The sequence below is a fragment of the Bombina bombina genome, chromosome 1 (assembly GCF_027579735.1).
Source record: "Bombina bombina isolate aBomBom1 chromosome 1, aBomBom1.pri, whole genome shotgun sequence".
NCBI classification, from domain to species: Eukaryota; Metazoa; Chordata; class Amphibia; order Anura; family Bombinatoridae; genus Bombina; species Bombina bombina.
The window spans coordinates 1,270,301,984-1,270,321,633 of record NC_069499.1 but is presented as its reverse complement, the minus strand read 5'-3'; the positions used below and the strand labels follow the sequence as shown (position 1 = coordinate 1,270,321,633).

At 38.0% G+C, this 19,650-nt stretch overlaps 1 protein-coding gene across 1 annotated transcript in view; it reads right to left on the bottom strand.

Annotated features, from left to right (window-relative positions):
• BANP (BTG3 associated nuclear protein) overlaps positions 1-19,650 on the bottom strand; it is a 1,088,809-nt gene that overhangs the window by 568,035 nt on the left and 501,124 nt on the right. The gene's annotated exons all lie outside the window — the stretch shown is intronic.

The window sequence follows — 19,650 nt, the reverse complement described above, 5'->3', positions numbered from 1 at the left end:
GTCAGACATGTTGAACAGGCTAGTAATGACTACAAACAAGCATGAAAACACTTTATTTAGTGAAAAAAATAACAATCTTAAAAAACGGTACTGCGCCTTTAAGAGAAAAAAAAGCATACACGTTCTGCAAAACTGCTTTAAAATGCACCAAATTTTTTAAATTTTTGCAAGCAGACACAATATATGTAGTTAAGATTGCCCCACAGGGAAATTTAACATTTAACCCTTTAATGTTTAAATTTAACATTTAACCCTTTAAACCGGATGAAAATAGGCCTAAATCCGGAAAAAACACCCCCAGCACCTTGCCACAGCCCTGCTGTGGCCCTACCTGCCCTCAGGGATAGTAAATATGGGGTTAAAGCTTCAATTTGGGCCAAAACATGCACCAGGGTCATCAGGAGTTAGAGCTTGCTGCTTGCTGAGTGAAAATAACTGCGCATCTGAGGCGCGAAAATAGGCCCGCCCATCTCACTCTATGTCTCTACAGCCTCAAAGAACCGCACCACAGCGGTTTTTAACTAGCCATGTGGGTTCTGAGACCCAAAAAATAAGCCAAGTGTACCCTCAATAAATTTGCCCAAAAAACGTTATTGCCCACCAAACGTTAACAGCACTCCCAGTTCATAAAACGTTTGCCCACAAACATTCACATCTCAGTGTCAACCATTTTTGTAATTAGCCCCTTATGCAAGCTTAGTAATGCCCTTCTTATTAGCTTTTAGGATTACTGCTTACCCTTACCCTCATGGGGATACTGTCAGCCGTTCTAAAATACCACAGTCTCTCCAGAAAAACATACCTCACTGCTGTATAGCATGAAAACGTTCCTCACACTGAAGTTTCTTGTACTCCTCAGCCTCTATGGGAACAGCGCTGGATCTTAGTTACAAATGCTAAGATCATCATCCTCCAGGCAGAAGTCTTCATCTATCTGCTGCCTGAGAGTAAATAGTACACACCGGTACCATTTAAAACAAAAAACTCTTGCTTGAAGAAATTAAAAACTAATTTTTTATCACCTCTTTCACTTTACCCTTCCTAGTACTTAGAGTAGGCAAAGAGAATGACTAGGGGGTGGAGCTAAGGGAGGAGCTATATAGAGACAGCTCTGTTGTGGTGCTCTTTGCCACTTCCTGTTAGCAGGAGTATAATATCCCACAAGTAAAGGATGAATCCGTGGACTCATCGTACCTTATAGAAGAAAAGAGCATTGGTCACTAATATTAGAAAAGCCATATTAGTGATATCTCATTATTGGGATAAGGAGAGGAAGAGAGAAAATGGAGATCTGTCAGATGCCTGTCTGCTGGCCCTAGATGTTGAGAGTTTGCTGCCCATCTCTGTACGACTTACCCCCTTGCTGCGTTAGTTCTCATGCTGTGTCTCACGGCATGAGAACCAGGCTCCCATTGGGGCCTAAGGAAGCGTGCTCTCATGAGTGCAATGCTTCTATGCAATGTGAGGTCGTGTTGGGATTACACCTTACTTGTAATACCAGCACACATTTGCGTGCGCTGGTATTACTAAGTTGAGTGCAAATATCGCTTTTGCGGAAGCAATATTTTGTGCTCAACTTGTTATCTGGCCCTAAATCTGACAACTGTTAAACTAGATCACCATCAAATACATACACACAAAGGGTTGTTTGCAGTGTAATCATATTTGCTTGTCTCAAAACATGAACATCCTATAACATAACAGTGTGATTTCTTTACAGGGTAGCTCTGATATCTTTGTGAAGTGGTAGATTTAGCAAATCAATTAATGCAGTGTTTAATTAGCATGCACTTGATGATAATGATTATATTCACCTGATATGTTTGCATGCTCTTTCAAAACAGCAAAAAGGTAAAAAAATAATTTGTTTTTTTCAAAGGAATCCTACACAAAACATTTGCTTTTATGTTTGTTTTTTAATAGAAAAAAAAGGTGTATAAAGTTATATTTATTTTTATGTCTAGTATGTATTACCGTAATACTAATTACTTAAAAACTTAACAATGTGGAGGGAAAGGAGTAGGGGGGCGAGCAGGGTAGCTATGTGGGTAAGTGGTTTCCACATATTACTCACATAAAAAAATCTCTGTGAATATGCCCCATATAAAAACATATAAAATGGAGATTTTTTTACTTTAGCAAACCTCCATTATAATTTGTTTGGTGTCTCCACTAAATTATAATGATGCACCTGACCGAGAATTTATGAACGTATAAAGTAATTCATATGTTTGTATTTACAGTTTAATGTTTTTTTTCCAACAAGCTTTATTAAACAGAGTTAGACAGCTGTACATGACAGGAGTTGAATAATCAACAATGTTCATCACAACAAAATACATGAATCATGTTGACATAACTTTGTATTTGCGCTGTTCTAATCAATATCTTACATTGCGTCTAAAAGTCTTTTATCAAGGCTAAGGTATTGAAGCTTGCATCTACGTCCATACTTCTGTATGAACAATGGTATAGTGCACAACATACTAGATTAAGAAATCACCCAATCAGGCCTGATAAATCATTAAGGCTTATTAAACATTTTCTTACATCCCTGTTATTAATTCACTCAACAGGGGTTCTTGGAGACCTGTTTTAAGCGCCAACTCAAAAGACAAAGAGAGAGAAAAGGTCTAAAACTAGTACAAGGGAGGGTGGGAAAGAAAGGGGGAAAAAAACAAAAAAAGTGGGGAGGAGAGGGGAGGAGAGAAGAGTCCCACACACCTCCGGGTTCACACATCCGGAAGGCCGCTAGTCAGACACGTCAGGTCCATAAGCCCCCATACAGCATCTAAGGGCCTCTGCCCTCCCATATTATTTGCATATATTCATGTGTAATCAATTTTCCAGATTTAAAACAGTGATATCTCTCAAGCCCGAGCAGATCTCCAGTTCGAGCCCTCCATTCCTCCAAACTTGGGACTTGTAGCTTTTTCCAGTGCTGGGGTATGAGACATTTGGCACAATTCAGCATTAAAAGAAATAGGCGCTCTTTAGCATCCTCTTTGATTTTGGGGAGGTTATGGTATATTAGGTAATGCGGATTGGGGGGAATGATAATATTCAGGAGTCTGCTACTCTCCCTAAACACGTTATCCAAGAAGGGGCGTAACTGAGGGTAAGTCCACCAGATGTGTAAGAGGGTTACAGTTTAATTTTTAATGCTCCTTCATTTTCACACTCAGGGCCTGATATTCAAAACCTCGCAGTACAGGCGAGATGTTCTTAGAAGTCTTGTCTGTACAGTAAAAATTTAGAAACATGAGACATGTTTATGATACTATGTAGTGTTCTTTATTTGAAACAGAGGCGCCTACATTACAAGGTCTAAAAAATCCCAAAGATTTTGCATGATTTCTCTCTATGGCAGAGAAGTTTTGAATATCATGCCCTCAGTGTCCAGTGATATTTAAACAATGGCAGTTAACTTGTTTGGTTGATTTTGAAATTGTTTAAAAAAAAATGCACTACTTTGGTTTGTGAATGGGGATATATAGGAAGTTTAAATACTGTCAAAATCAATGAACTGAAAATCTCCCATTTCACAGCATACAATATTCCAATTTATTAAAAACAAATACGGACATTAGTCACTAAGGGTATACAGCATTTGTGATTAGAACACACTATTATTTATAGTTGTCCTTACAAAGGGGACCACTTCATAACACAGTGAGTATAAAGCCTTAGCCATTAAAAGTGTTCATCCCTACTTGTGACCAGTCTGTTTCTGACACTCCACTCCAACGTACATTTCGCTGTACAATTTCAGCTTTTTAAAGGCGCTCTCTCTCCCTAAACTGTCTGGTATTCACTAGGAGATCAAGGATTAACAGTAACAGACAGCCCTCTTTATGTCCTGCTATTCAGAACTACTGGTTGTGATACCCTCAAACAGGCAGTAGATGGCATGATAAATGGGGACCAAGGAGTATTCAAAATCCCTATGTATAACCTCACTTTAAAGGTAAGTTGATAATTGAACTGCATACATATGGTGCATGCTGTATCAACCTCCCCACCCCAAAAAGATAAAGGATGCAAAGTAATTTTGTCCCCCAAAAAGAAAATTACAGTAAAAAAAATAAGAACTGTGAATATGTCCTCAAAACAGAACTTCCCCAAAATAACCTTTAAGGTGCAGTAAAAGAGTCATAGTACATTGCTATAGGGGAGATGAAAGCAAGCAAGCCAAGTGTGAGTACATGTTCCAAAGTTTTTAGAGAATAAGGTGGAGAAGGAGGATGCCATCATACAATACACTAAGGCTATGAAAGGTGGGTCTGCTCAGGATCAGTGTTCTTTCAAGGTATATTAAGCAGTGCTTATTTAGTAAAAACAAATATGTCAAATCAAAGTAAACATAAAAAGAAACAATGAGCACTTGGACATTCTCAGTGTAGCTACTGCCCTCTGAGAAATAAGAGGGCTGACGTGTTGGAAATTTAGGTTGCATTCTGCCACTTCTGAGCAAATTTGACTCCCTATTTATCTAGTATTCACTTAACCCCTTCCTGCCGGGCCTTACTTATCTACATCAGAACAAAGTTTTAATGTAAACAAAAATTGAAATTACGGGATTGTTCATGCGATCAATTTCTATAATGCTAGGCAACCCCTCCAGCCCGCGATACCATTCAGGAAGCGTCTTTGGCTTCAGTATAGCCAAACGGCTAGGACGTTCCATGCCGTCCTAATGTTGCTAAAGCCCAACGCAGTTTGGACGGCATGGAACGTCCTAACGGCGGGAAGGGCTTAATAGTAAACCAGCTCATGTTACTCTAGAAGTTTTATGACCTCAAGCTAGATATGCCTTCCTGTAAAGACCTAAGTCTCTTTTATAGGGGTCTTTGGGTTTCCTTCTAACAATGTAGTAACAAAACAGGAAAAGCAAATAAACAGTGAGCCAAAACTGAAAGAATTGTACTCCCATTGTTCACTACATTCTGCATAATTTCATATATATATATTTAAATACAAAACCACTTTGCTATCCTTTTAGCTCCTCAATGTCCATTCTAGCTCGTAATTTCTTTTGTTGACCTCTGTATTAAATAATTCTATAAATCCCTAGTCAGATGTTATTTCTATTACTTAGAACATGAATAGGGACCATATTTTCTAAAGCACATACATACAATAAAAAAGTATTCAAAGGAGTAAAACAAAAATGGTATGTGGTCGGCAAATGTAACTTACATGTGAAGACTTCATAACCTTACCAACATAGTTTGGAGAAGAGTTGATATATGTCAAAACATTGGAAAAGACAGTCTAGTCAAAATTAAAGGGATAGGAAAGTAAAAATTCAACTTGCATAATTCAGATAGAGCATATAATTTTAAGACACTTTTAAACCACATCTATTTTCAAATTTGCTTTAATCTCTTGGTATTCCTTGTTGAAAAGAATACGCACATATCTTATCTTAGAGGGAGCTAGCTGCTGATTGGTGCCTGCACACATTTGTCTCTTGCGATTGGCTAACTAGATATGTTCATCTAGCTGTCAGTAGTGCAATGTTGTTCCTTCAACAAAGAATAACAAGAGAATGAAGCAGATTTGATCATAGAAGCAAATAAAGCCTAAACCTGGGTAGACTCATATGCTAAATTCTAAGCCCTTGATTGCCGCCCTCTTATCTCAGTGCATGACAATTTTTCAAAGCTTGACAGCACTAGTTCATGTGTGCCATATAGATTACATTGATTGGGCTAAAATGCTACTCTGTTAGAAGAACTGAAATAAGGGGCAGTCTGCAGATGCTTAGATACAAGGTAATAAACAGACATAAAAAAGTGTTTTATATAACCGTGCTGGTTATACAAAACTGGGGAGATGGGTAATTAAGCGATTATCTATCTTTTTAAACAATAAACATTTTCAAGTAGACTGTCCCTTTAAGGAATTTTGTATAGTTCAGGAAAAAATGTTTTTCATGAAAATTGAATACCAGAACAAAGGTTTATAAGTTTAGAGTATACAGTAGGAAATGTAGAAATAACATTTATAAGTATATTTTAACACAAAACACGATGGATATTGAGTCCCAGTGCCCACAAATGTATTTAAATAACAGAAGAGGTGGTGCAAATATATTAAGGGAATTCAAGAAAGCTTGAGATCTCAGTGAAGCTATTTGGTTGCATTAATAAAGCCAACACTTTAGACAAATATACTGTGAATATAGAAAGGCCTTTTTGCTTATTGCATACAATCATAATCTATGGTTCTTCCTAAATGTGCTAGTTTGTATTTTTTTATCTTATGAGGTCTGGTCAGATTATTAAATATGGTGAATTTAAAAAACAAACAAACATTTCTCATCTGCCATCAGCTTTTATAAATCTAAAGCAAGGAGATTTACCACAATGGAGGGAAATTACTGCAAATAACAAAATAAGAAAAAAAAAGTTTAAATTAAGGAAATTGCACTCACTTTTTAAAAAAGATCCCCAATTCTTGTTGAAATTCCATCACCTTTTATTAACACAGACATTTATATGAAGTTGTCTGTGTGGTTTGCGCGGCTGGAGCTTCTGGCTGATAGGGATTCCTTTTCTAGCAGTTCATATGTCTGTTTCCATTCAACACTTACTTTAACTGCCTACTATCCAGTATTTTCTTGCCACCACAGAACACCAAAGTAAACTCACAGCAAAGTGTTTTTATTAGCTACTGAGACTTTGCATAGCCCTGAAGCAAATGAAATCCTGCTGACGAGGCACTTGTGCGTACGCTAGCTTTAGGCTTATGCAAACAGTGTTAATACAATATGACGGAAAGAAGGTATCACGCCAAATGAAATGCCACAATATCATGGGTGTCAGTTCATCCGCTCACTCTTTTGTTGGCAGTGAAAGGGTTAGCAAAGAAAATCTGACAAACTAAAATAAATCGTATCATTTTGAAGACCGCACCTATAAAAGAAATTCTACCACTATATATTTTACCATTCAATATATGTTGTATAAAATTGAAAAAGGTACGGCAAGATGTATAATGAAATACTCAGCAATAAGATAATTAATATGTGTATTTGGGAAGAAACAGGGTCGATGCAATGTAAATGATAAAAAATAAGCAATTTGATAAAGTTTAAGACAGACAATTTGAAGAAATTGTATAGCAGAAGTGACAGGGATAATTACACTAAAGGAATTTAAAACAAATATCTGATATAAGCATTACACTAACCTGAGGCTAAATATAAGGAATATTTGCTTAAATAATCCAAGCAATGTGAAAAATATCTACTAATTTAAGGTGAAATACTCCCATTATGATGCATAAAGGTTATTTAGAGTTTATGCTAAATTGGGGTCTAGCTCCCAATTATCACAGAACATAAGTAGCAGAGGACACATATTTTTGATAATGCACATGCGGTGAGGCGCAATAAACACATTTAAAAAAACTAACGCCTAGATTTAGAGTTTTGTCGGCAAAGACCGGCGGTGCTAACGCTCCTTTTTTTCCAGCGCACCCTTAAGACAACGCTGGTATTTAAGAGTTGTCTGAATGGCTGCGTTAGCCTCAGAAAAGGGAGCGTTGAGCATAATTTAGCTCCACTTCAACCCTCAATACCAGCGTAGCCTACGGGTAGCGGTAAGCTGGAAAAACGTGCTCGTGCGATGATATCCCCATAGGATACAATGGGGCTGAGGTGGCTGAAAAAAACACCTAACACCTGCAAAAAAGCAAGCGTCCAGCTCCTAACGCAGCCCCAATGTTTCCTATGGGAACACTCTCTAAGTCTACACCTAACACTAACCCCGAGTCTAAACACCCCTAACCTTACACTTATTAACCCCTAATCTGCCGCCCCCGCTATCGCTGACACCTACATTATATTATTAACCCCTAATCTGCCGCTCCGGACACCGACGCAACCTACATTATAGCTATGAACCCCTAATTTGATGTCCCTAACATCGCCGACACCTATATTATATTTATTACCCCCTAATCTGCCCCCCCAACGTCGCCACCACCTAACTACACTTATTAACCCCTAATCTGCCGGACCGGACCTCCGCCACCAACTATAATAAATGTATTAACCCCTAAACCGCCGTGCCGTACTCACCGCCTCGCAAACACTATAATACATTTTATTACCCCTAATCTGCCCTCCCTAACATCGCCCACCGCCCCCACCCTACAATTATTAACCCCTAATCTGCCGGCCCCACCCTCGCCGCTACTATAATGAAGTTATTAATCCCTAACCCTAACACCCCCCTTACTTAAATATAATTTAAATTTAACAAAATAAATTTACTATAATTAAATAAATTAATCCTATTTAAAACTAAATACTTACCTATAAAATAAACCCTAATATAGCTACATTATAAATAATAATTACATTGTAGCTATTTTAGCATTTATATTTATTTTACAGGCAACTATGTATTTATTTTAACTTGGTAAAATAGCTATTAAATAGTTAATAACTATTTAATAGCTACCTAGTTAAAATAATTAAAAATTACCTGTAAAATAAATCCTAACCTAAGTTACAAATACACTACACTATCATTAAACTAATTAAATAAACTACCTACAATTAGCTAAACTAAAATACAATTAAATAAACTAATCTATAATACAAACACAAACACTAATTTACAGAAAATAAAAATTTTTTACAAGAAGTTTAAACTAATTACACCTAATCTAAACCCCCTAATAAAATAAAAAAGCCCCTCAAAATAATAAAATGCCCTACCCTATTCTAAATTACAAAGTAATCAGCTCTTTTACCAGCCCTTAAAAGGGCTTTTTGCGGGGCATTGCCCTAAAATAATCAGCTCTTTTACCTGTAAATCAAAATACAACCCCCCCCCAACATTAAAACCCACCACCCACATACCCCTACTCTAACCCACCCAAAACCCCCCTTAAATAAACCTAACACTAACCCCCTGAAGATCTCCCTACCTTGAGTCGTCTTCACCCAGCCGAGCTGAATTCTTCATCCAAGCGGAGCAAGAAGAGGTCCTCCATCCGGTAGAAGTCTTCATCCAAGCGGGGTCATCCATCTGGAGCGGAGCCATCTTCCATACAGCCGACGCGGAGCCATCCTCTTCAACCGACGGACTAACGACGAATGACATTTCCTTTAAGGGACGTCATCCAAGATGGCGTCCCTCGAATTCCGATTGGCTGATAGGATTCTATCAGCCAATCGGAATTAAGGTAAGAAAAATATGATTGGCTGATTCAATCAGCCAATCAGATTGAAGTTCAATCCGATTGGCTGATCCATATAGGTGTCGGCGATGTTAGGGGCAGCAGATTAGGGGTTCATAGGGATAATGTAGGTTGCGGCGGTGTCCGGAGCGGCAGGTTAGGGGTTAAAAAAAATTATTATAGGGTTTGCGATGTGGGGGGGGCCTCGGTTTAGGGGTTCATAGGTAGTTTATTGGTGTTAGTGTACTTTATAGCACAGTAGTTAAGAGCTTTATGTTCCCGCGTTAGCCCATAAAGCTCTTAACTAATGACTTTTTTGACGGTAGGACTCTTGTCGGTAGAGGCTCTACCGCTCACTTCTTCCAAGACTCATAATACCAGCGTTGGGCAAATACTATTGAAAAGATAGGATACGCAATTGACGCAAAGGGATCTGCGGTAGCCTCGAGTCGCGGAAAGAAAGTGAGCGGTAGACCCTTTCCTGCCTGAATCTAAATACCAGCGGGCGTTAAAAAGCAGCATTAGGACCCCTTAACGCTGCTTTTTAACCCTAACGCAGAACTCTAGATCTGGGGCGTAAATTAATTTTTATTTACATCCTTAGTTTTATATTTTAAAGTAATCAATTAAACATATATAGACTAATATAACCATTTACCTTTATGCACAAATGTAAAATAATAACACATTATAGCTTCTAAGGTTGGTGATCCTCAAAGTTAGTAACTACAATAAGTGGCATCTTTTCTGAACTTCACAGGACAAAAAGATTTATAAACCTTGATGTGATGTAACAGTTGCACCACAAAGCATGCAGTAAAAGCCAAGCTAGGCTGGAATCTCCTCCTTTCTCTGTACCTGCCCCTAAAACTTAAAGCAAGTAATGTATATCCGTGTTAGTATATAGATATTAAGAGCTTTTGTGCTGCAGTCTGTGTATTTGGTGCTCTAGCTCTGTGCTTACTGATTGTATGTATTTATTGCTTTGTACACGCCACAATACCTAACTTGCCCACATTCTGCTGGAGTGTACTGTTGTTCCACTTGTCCTTTATTGCAGCTATGTCCTGATTATAAAAGCTGTTCAGCATGAAGCACAACTGTATCCCTCCAATGTCATTTTAACATACATAATACTGGAAATTATCAACAAAAATACAAGAAATGTCAATATCTTGGCCATATCCCTGCATAATAATTACCAGTGAACAATACATTACCCCAAGTGGCAATGACAGAACTGACCACTCCCCTAGTTACCTCTTCCTAGAGATGTCCACCACAAAAAGGTGGACTAGGAAAAAGGGTAGGGAGCCTGGTAATTATTATGCAAAGATATGGGCCCTCCCTGGTAATAATTACCAGTGAACAGATTGTAAAGCAATAACAATCACATACACAGATACAGTAGGTGGGGGGAAAAAGCACAAATATAAAATAACATCAGAATTTTGTTTTATTTTTAAATTGCTGATGTGAAACATTCCTTAGATTTACCATATACATTTCAAAAGGCAGAAAATAAGTCAGCTTTAGGGTATAATTATCCTCAAAAAACTTTTCAAGTGCAAAAACAATCAGTTTAGGGGGTGTCTCTAACAAGCTCCCTGCATAATTAAAACAGGTGATTTTAAAGCAGCAAGGGTGTAAAAATAACACCTGGGTCTAAATATTGCAAGATTTGAACATTCGTAAAAAAAAAACACTGAATTAAAGAAATCAATGTCAGACTTTAGAACCTTTCCAAAAAAGAACAAATGTGCCAACATTTGAATTTGAGTTTATAAGAAATAAAATATTGATTTAAAAAATAAATAAATAAATAATATATATATACGTGAAAAATCTAAATCAAATTAATATTTGGTGTGACCACCCTTTGCTTTCAAAACAGCATTAATTCTTTTAGGAACACTTGCGCAAAGATTTTGTAGGCATATAGGGCCAGATTATGAGTGGAGCTCCAACAGTTACGCGCAAGCGAATAAGGGGTTATCGCGCCTGTTTACACAAGTTGTTTTTTTCACTCATATTACATGTTGAAAGTAAATGTGATCGCTTGAGCTCAATTGATTAACACAAGCCGGGATAGCGCGTCCTCAGAACTCTGGTTAACTGTTTCGCAAAACAAAAAAAGTGTCACAAAACACATAAAAAAAACATTACAAACTACAGTTACACTCATAACATTATCTAATAAAAATTATTTTAAAAAAAATATTGTACACCAAAGTTATTTGGGATCAAAGATATGAGGTCTCAGATTTTAGGGGGAAAAAAAGGCAGGCAAAGGGCTTTAACATAGAGATACATACAGTACATACACATTTTAATATATATATATTTATATATATATATATATATATATATATATATATATATATATATATATATATATACAGGGAGTGCAGAATTATTAAGCAAGTTGTATTTTTGAGGATTCATTTTATTATTGAACAACAACCATGTTCTCAATGAACCCAAAAAACTCATTAATATCATAGCTGAATAGTTTTGGAAGTAGTTTTTAGTTATAGCTATTTTAGGGGGATATCTGTGTGTGCAGGTGACTATTACTGTGCATAATTATTAGGCAACTTAACAAAAAACAAATATATACCCATTTCAATTATTTATTTTTACCAGTGAAACCAATATAACATCTCAACATTCACAAATATACATTTCTGACATTCAAAAACAAAACAAAAACAAATCAGTGACCAATATAGCCACCTTTCTTTGCAAGGACACTCAAAAGCCTGCCATCCATGGATTCTGTCAGTGTTTTGATCTGTTCACCATCAACATTGCGTGCAGCAGCAACCACAGCCTCCCAGACACTGTTCAGAGAGGTGTACTGTTTTCCCTCCTTGTAAATCTCACATTTGATGATGGACCACAGGTTCTCAATGGGGTTCAGATCAGGTGAACAAGGAGGCCATGTCATTAGATTTTCTTCTTTTATACCCTTTCTTGCCAGCCACGCTGTGGAGTACTTGGACGCGTGTGATGGAGCATTGTCCTGCATGAAAATCATGTTTTTCTTGAAGGATGCAGACTTCTTCCTGTACCACTGCTTGAAGAAGGTGTCTTCCAGAAACTGGCAGTAGGACTGGGAGTTGAGCTTGACTCCATCCTCAACCCGAAAAGGCCCCACAAGCTCATCTTTGATGATACCAGCCCAAACCAGTACTCCACCTCCACCTTGCTGGCGTCTGAGTCGGACTGGAGCTCTCTGCCCTTTACCAATCCAGCCACGGGCCCATCCATCTGGTCCATCAAGACTCACTCTTATTTCATCAGTCCATAAAACCTTAGAAAAATCAGTCTTGAGATATTTCTTGGCCCAGTCTTGACGTTTCAGCTTGTGCGTCTTGTTCAGTGGTGGTCGTCTTTCAGCCTTTCTTACCTTGGCCATGTCTCTGAGTATTGCACACCTTGTGCTTTTGGGCACTCCAGTGATGTTGCAGCTCTGAAATATGGCCAAACTGGTGGCAAGTGGCATCTTGGCAGCTGCACGCTTGACTTTTCTCAGTTCATGGGCAGTTATTTTGCGCCTTGGTTTTTCCACACGCTTCTTGCGACCCTGTTGACTATTTTGAATGAAACGCTTGATTGTTCGATGATCACGCTTCAGAAGCTTTGCAATTTTAAGAGTGCTGCATCCCTCTGCAAGATATCTCACTATTTTGACTTTTCTGAGCCTGTCAAGTCCTTCTTTTGACCCATTTTGCCAAAGGAAAGGAAGTTGCCTAATAATTATGCACACCTGATATAGGGTGTTGATGTCATTAGACCACACCCCTTCTCATTACAGAGATGCACATCACCTAATATGCTTAATTGGTAGTAGGCTTTCGAGCCTATACAGCTTGGAGTAAGACAACATGCATAAAGAGGATGATGTGGTCAAAATACTAATTTGCCTAATAATTCTGCACTCCCTGTATATATATATATATATATATATATATATATATATATATATATGTTTATATGTGTGTACAGATGTATTTATGTATTTATATGTGTATATATGTATTTATATGTGTATATATGTATTTACAGACATATATACACATACAAACAAATTAATACTTATGTACACACATATACACATATATAAAAGTGCATTGGAGCATTTTGCAGTCAAGTAGACGAAAACATGTAAAAGCATGTATGATGAAATAATTAGGGGCCAGATCACGAGTGGACCTCAAAAATGCGCATATGTGAGGGCGATATTTGCACTCCACTCATAATACCAGCACACAAGCACTTCCATAGGCTCCAATGGGGGTAAGTTGGTAAGTCGCACAGCAAATGTAAATATATATGTATATGCTTATATACATATACAGTATATTTGTGTGTTAATATGTGTATATACACATATTAACACATAAGTATATATATATATATATATATATATATATAAAATTACAGGGAACACACAGTTCCCATAGATTCAATATGTTACCTTACTGTACACATAATCCAAAATGTTGATTTACAGCAACAGAACTAGTTCCTAGAGGGGATGCAAGCTGTCTGCCCTAAGCATTTCTGAGATAACAAAATTATGAGTTCATGCCACGACTCCTGTTAACATGTTTTATCTATGTTTTTATGTATGCACACTGCGCTCATGTCTGAGCGTCCGGTTGCCATGACCACTCGCGTGATGTAAGCGTCACGTGACGTCGGGTAACTCCCGGGAGGCGGAGTGAGCGACGCACAAGTGTTTGCCGTGCAGGGATATAAACTTTTGATTGTTATGCTTATTTTTGAAAACGGGTAATACCCGAAACGTCAAATAAAATACTATTTATATTTACTTGAAGCAAGACCCTGTGAGTGACTTCTTTTTCACTGGACTATATATATAATTACAGGGAACACACAGTTCCCATAGATCCCAATGTAAAGAGACATTTTTTTTCTCTAACACCCCACACGCGCCACATTTAACCCCATAAAACTGCTTCATGCAGTTTTTTTTTAAAAAAAAAAGATGCTAGTATTTAATTAATTAATTAATTAATTATAGAAGCAAACACTAAAGTTTGGTGGGATTTGGGGCACTTTTTAAAAATTAACGATAGGTCTGACCCCCTTTATTTTCGGAGCACTAATGTAAAGGCTGGTTATTTATCACGTGCTCCACTTATAATCTAGCCCTACATAAGGTGCTAATGACCATTGTAATATTTAGGTTGAGACTAGACATGTGCATTAGGATCCTTTGTTATGATCTTAATGTGGAAGTAGGTGTCTGCTCATGGCATTCGGCTCTTTCGGGAGCCGGATTTATATCTTAGTGAAAGTTCAACACACTCAGATCTAGATTTGCACAGATTTTAGTGTGTTGCACTTTGACAAAAATAATTTTGGAACAGGCTGCTAACAAACTGAGGTTGCTGATGTCAATTTAATGTCAAAGTCATACATGGCAAGACTTAGAGGCCTATTTATTAAATGTCTGTAGGACCTGATCCGACAGTGCAGATCAGATCCGACAGACATCGCTGAATGCAGAGAGCAATACGCTCTCCGTATTTAGCATTGCACCAGCAGCTCTTGTGAGCTGCTGGTGCAACGCCGCCCCCTGCAGACTCGCGGCCAGTCGGCCATCAGCAGGGGGGCGTAAATCAACCCGTAATCGATCGGGTTGAATTCTGGTGATTCCTGTCCACCTGCTCTGATGAGGCGGACAGGGTAATGGAGCAGCGGTCTTTACGGGGCGTCAAGCTCCATTCGGAGCTTGATAGATAGGCCCCTTAGTTACAGCAACAAGGCAGAAATGTCAAGGCAGACAGGGGTTTCCAGATGTGCTTGCCAAGCTTATCTGAAGAAGCACAAAGAAATGTGCAACATTGAGGACTTTAGCTGCAGTGGTCTGCCAATGAAACTTAGTGCAGCAGATGAAAGACCCTTAATGCTCACGTCCCTTCGCAATCAGAAGATGTCCAACAGTGCCATCAGCTCAGAATTGGCAGAAACCATCTATTGTCTGGAGAAGTCTGGTCAGAAGTCGTCTTAATGGAAGACTTGCAGCCAAAAAGCCATACCTCCGATGCAGAAACAAGGCCAAGCAATGCAACTATGCACAAAAAAACAGGAGCTGGAGTGCATAAAAATGGCAGCAGGTGCTCTTGACTGATGAGTCAAAATTCGTAATATCTGGCTGTAGCAGAAGGAAAATCTACTGTAGAGCAGTAGAAGAATGAGTGTCTGCAGGCAACAGTGAAGCATAGTTGAGGTTTCTTGCAAGTTTAGGGCTGCAAATATGCAAATGAAATTGAGGATTTGGTCAGAATTAATGGTCTCCTCATAGCTGAGAAGTACAGAGAGATATTTATCCATCATGCAATACCATCAGAAAGACAGTATCTGATGGCCCCTAATTTATTCTGTTGCATGACAACAACCCCAAACATATTGCAAACTATCTTCAATGTAAAGAATAAGGCGTCAAGGAACGTGATGGTATAGCCCCCACAGAGCACTGATGTCAACATCATCGACTCTATCAGGGATTACACAAAGAGGCAGAAGCAACTGGGGCTGCCTAAATCCACTGAAGAGCTGTGGTTAATTCTCCAAGTGGTTTGGAACAACCTACCTGCTGATTCCTTTAAAAAACTGTGTGCAAGTGTATCTAATAGAATTGATGATGTTTTAAAGGCAAAGCGTAATCATGCAAAATATTGATTTGATTTAGATTTTTCTTCTGTAAACCTCTCTAGTTTTTAAAGCATTCTTACTTTACAGCATTTTTTTTACACCTGCCTAAAACTTTTGCACAATACATTGGACTGACCTTATTAGGCAGGATCAGACTGATATCCTTCAGGAAAGTTTCCCTCTTTGAAAAACAGAATTGGGCTTAAAGAATCAACTCTCAGGTGGTAAACAGGCCATAGAACAAGCCCCTGAGCTGTTGTTTGTTCCTGACAGGTTGCTTCTCTTTCTGTATGTATATATATTATGACCCTTGGGAAAGTCTCGCTAAGGGTGATGGGGGAAACCAGACATAGACTACTTGCCCAATCTGCTTAGAGAGATATGGCTTCACCCAAAGGAGGCTGAAACGATCATCTGGGGTTGCCATTTCCCTTGTTCAAAGGAGAAATGCCTGGCATTTTGGGGCTCGACTGACCTTATTAGGTGGGATCAGACTTATATGCTTCAGGAAAGTTTCCTCTATGAAAAGCACAATTGGGCTAAAAGAAGCTACTCCCAGGTGGTAATCGGACCATAGAACAAGCCACTGAGATGTTTTTCGTTCCTGGAAGACTGCTTTTCTTTCTGTATGTGTATATGTGTGGTCCACTAGTCCCGGACAACTTAGAAATTGCGGCGGACGACTTAGAAATTTGCTTTTATTTCTATCTTTAACATTGAGTGGACTAGTAACTTTTTCCCTTGGACTAGTAAACAATAGTGATTTTCCACCCCTGTATATATATATATATATATATATATATAAACAAAGTAGCTTGTGAATGTACTTTTACAGAAAGGGTAAACTAGCGTGACTCCGATCTTCTTCACAGCAAGAGACTCTGAATATGTTGAATTTTATTCTTAGCATCTCATATTTCTGTGTCACTTTAAATAAGAAAGTAAACAACACAAACTAATAGGAAAGTGAGAGAAGGAATTAAAAGGAGTTACTTGAAAGTGTTATGAATGAAAACGAATTCAAAATCCTCGGCAAACATTAGTAACTAGTAATATGTTTTAGTTGGGTGGTATACCCACATTTATTATAAGGTTCAGACCATTCTCCACAGAGAAGATCTTTTAGCTTCATCCAAATTACAGCCCACTATATTTCCTCAGGAGCATTACGCAGTATTTAGGGGTCAGACCTTTATGTTTCGTACTTTAACTGACCCAAGCTGATTCCCACACAAGCTGCAGAACAATACACTGATTTCATATAAGTAAACCACACCACTCTATACCTTCATCAGTAAAGCTATTTATGCACACATAACATCTGTACACTGGAAAAATAGGCAAGGTGAAAAAAAGAATCCAAAAACAATCTTAAAATTTTCTATTCATAAAACAAAAATCAAAGCAATGTAATTGCAGGAAACGGTTTACTCTTCTGAATACTACAATCAATTAGCTTTTGCTTATACATATCAGCGTCTTTCGCTAATAGGTGAGTGTTAAGCCAGTAGATACTTACATAGAAAACGTATTGAACTAAGTTATTCTTAAAGAGGATGCACACAACTAATTCTAAAACCTGGTTTAATAATTGTGCTAACAGAAGAAAGAATATTTTGAAGCTAAATAATGATTGCTAAAACACTACCACAAATAATGAATAGAGCAAAGGCTGCATTACCATAAATTCTGAATACACTGGTTCATCAAAAGATGTCACAATCCAAAAAAAAGAGTCAGTCCGCATACAGAAATCAATCAAATTGACATTAAGCTGTCTAACTGATCAGGCTTAAACAGACATTTAAAAAAGAATCAACCGTTTTCACAGCATCCCAGAAGCTTGATATAGTATAGTCAACACACTGAACTGATGCCAGTAGGCTGCACCCAAACACGTCACTCAAGCATGCTCTGTGTGCCAGTCATATCATATATATTGAAGAGTTACAGAAACCCAATACTGTTAAAAAGAACCTGATATTTATATATGAGAAGAAAAGATAAGGAAATAATAAAAACAATAGATAACAATCCATGCTGTTCTCGGGGCCAGCTCAAGACATTGTGCTGACTGGGTCTGAGAATGAATTGACGCCCTCCCCTCCAATTGTAAAATTACTAACATATCAACCTACTAGCCTTGCCACCCCCCTTAATAAGCCTGTCTACATGCAACCAATTCGTATGTACAATTGTGCAATAAGTGGGAAGGAAGTTAGAGTCATGTGTTTGCCCCCCCTTGAATGTCGCCCCTGACAGTCTCTGTGTCTTTGTGCTTGATAGGTTTAGGCTGCTGGGAACCTATGATTTCCCCCACAGAGACAGAGGACAGAAGTAATGTTCCCCCTAATTTTTTGAGCACTGTGCAATTTTTGGACAAGTGATTCAAATGTGCGCACACTTTAAGCTTATTATAACTGTTGGGTTTTAGGCACACTTTATATACTTTTTGTCACTTCTGGTTTTCTAATATCACATATTAAACTGATTTTTACTAGCAAAGGATTGTGAGTATTGACCTATTGTTGTATATATATATATATATATATATATATATATATATATATATATATATATATAAAAGCATGTTCCCATAGTGCTCTGCAGCTGTCATGAAAAGTAAAAAGCTAATGTACCAGATGATATCAATATTGTTGTGATATTTCTTACTGGAGCCTTGCTGTGGATTGTCTGGACTGTTGAGATATTGAGAAGACCACCACCAAATATTTCCAACAGCCCACTGGTGACCCAGTTAATGCAGACAAAAAAGAACTAGTGTAACTTGAGATAGTGTTATTATCTGACAATACAAGACAGTATTAAGCTATTGATCTGTGACTGTGTAAATGTTGAAAGGGTTCATTGATCTGCAGTTGCAATGCCTGATATTAAAAATAGCCATTACTATGGAGAACATGCAAAATATTTCAGAAGATCTACTGCCATTATACTTAGAACAAATAGAGGATAAGTTTGAAACCCCCTCAAGGAATGTTTAAATATAGCTACTCAGGGCAATACCCATCATCTGATAGCTCCCTCAAAACCTAAACTACCCAAGGTTGCGAATCAACAGAAATCTAATCAGAGGTGTGAGTCATTTACCTGGTAGACCACTATGTTGTGCTTATTGCCTCCCACTGAAACTGAGAAGGTGTTGGGGATTAATGAGGTGAATTTTGGATTAGTGGAAGGAAAAATGAAGCAGCAAAGAACATCTTGGAGCTTCACTTTTCACAAATTTGCCAGATCCCAAATAGTAATATACAGTCTGTGGATCTGTCCTTTCCTAGTCTTTACAATTTACCCTGGCTTTCATGATCTAACAAAAGCTGTGAAGCGGAGAACTCTCTAGTATTTTGCTAACCATGGACAGGCTTTGGTATATGGGAGTCCCCTAATGCATGAGTCAATCTGGCTGGAATTGCATCTTTCTAAGTGTAAGCAACTAGTGGCATAACATTTTCCAGCTTGAAAATTTCCTGCACTAGTTAGCAATGCTGCTGGCCCATCTACGCAGAAAAAAAAAACAATACGTAAGACTGCTGTGCACTCTCTCTGAAATAGGTGTGCTCGCACACCTTAGAGGGAAAGTTGGACAGGAGTACCTGACTCCCGCGTCCTGTCAAGTGCAGCCTGGGTCCGTGGTCCCATGGTTAAGCCAGGCCTAGGTGTTCTTACATTACTCCATCTAGGAGTTTATTTAACATTTATTTATCAAATAGTATTTAATCTGTTTGATATTTCTGAATTGAT